Raw genomic sequence first — 1,523 nt, 5'->3', positions numbered from 1 at the left:
AAGGTAATCAAGCTACTACCTGATTGACATACTAGATTCCACCCCTTAACTCTTCATTCTCTCAAATTGACAACTGATTATATAACTACCACAGGGCCCAAATATGGATTGTTTTGCTAAGGTTGGTAGGCAGATTTGAGAAGCAGTGCGATGTTACCCGAAATATATAAAGAAAAAAAAAGAAAAGGACCATTTGGACCACTCCTACTAATTTTTCTGACTGGAAATACCATCTCCATTCCCAACGATAATCCAGATGATTCAGAACCTTCCACGAGTAGAATTATTACTGAAACTGGTGAAATAGCAATACTTTTCAACTCTTCCTTATCTTTGGAATAAGTTTTATGATGTGTGTATTTTTATGTCTGTATGCTATGTAATAAAAGATATCTGTAAATCTGTATGTTGTGTTTCCAATCCCCAAAGACAAAATGCCGTTTATAGACTCTGATAATAAAAAGCAATGATGAAGTAGGGGGGAGGATGGGGTGTTCAACTTACATCAGAACCTACTTGCAACAGAATTTACAGAAGGGAACACTTTTATAAGTTACAGACGGACCAGTGACCTGTTCCAAAGTGCTTTCTGATTACACGGAAATAACAACTGTAACTTTCTCCTTCTTATGGGGGCAGTGGCATTTCAGTGGTACAATCCATCTATGCAGGATAACCAGATTCAATTGCTGGTCAACAATTCAGCCACTTGTCATTTGTCAATGGAGGCTTGAATGTTGCTATGAAGCTGAATACCCTTTGTGTAGAACTTCCAGACTAAGAAGAGAGGTCCAGTCATCTACTTCCAAAAGTCAGCCAATGGAAACCACATAGCCCATCTTGGGTATTGTACAAAACCAGGCAGTGTATTATTGTGCATGAAATCACCATGAGCCAACACTGGCTCAATGGCAGCTAAGAACAACATAACTCCTGAGAGCAGAATGACCAAGCAATGTGACTTCTTGTTAGGCGCCACTCAGTTGGTTCCAACCCTTCGCGACCCTATGCGCAACAGAGTGAAACACTGCACAGTCCTGCCCCATCCTCACAAGTGTTCTATGTTTGAGTCTATTGTTGTAACCACTGTGTGAATCCATCTTATCAAGGGCCTTCCTGTCTCCCTCTGCCCCTCCACATTACCAAGCATAACAATATATCCAAAGTTTGTAAGACAAAGTCTTGCCATCCTTACTTTTAAGGAGCTCTCTGACTTTGTGTCTTCCAATACAGATCAGTTTGTCCTTTTAGCAGTCAATGGTACTTTCGATATTCTGCAGCACCATAATTTAAATGCATTGATTCTTCTACAGTCGTCCTTATTCATATTCCATATGCATATGAGGCTATTAAAATACTTTAGCTTAGGTCAGGCACACCTTAGTCCTCAAAGTAGTACCCTTACTTTTCAGTACTCTAAAAGAGGTGCAGCAGATTTACCTAATGCAATACACATTTTGATCTCTTGACTGCTGCTTCCAGGAGCATTGATGTGGATCCAAGTCAGACAAAGTCCTTGACGT

The 1,523-nt window shown here is 40.1% G+C and overlaps 1 pseudogene; it reads left to right on the top strand.

The window, feature by feature from the left end:
• Positions 1-1,523, top strand: part of LOC101639906 — a 20,251-nt pseudogene that overhangs the window by 16,660 nt on the left and 2,068 nt on the right.

This window comes from Echinops telfairi, unplaced genomic scaffold (assembly GCF_000313985.2).
Source record: "Echinops telfairi isolate 266 unplaced genomic scaffold, ASM31398v2 ScPeMD7_1;HRSCAF=3_0, whole genome shotgun sequence".
NCBI classification, from domain to species: Eukaryota; Metazoa; Chordata; class Mammalia; order Afrosoricida; family Tenrecidae; genus Echinops; species Echinops telfairi.
Note: the sequence above shows the minus strand (reverse complement) of the source record. Positions and strands in the feature narration are given on the sequence as shown.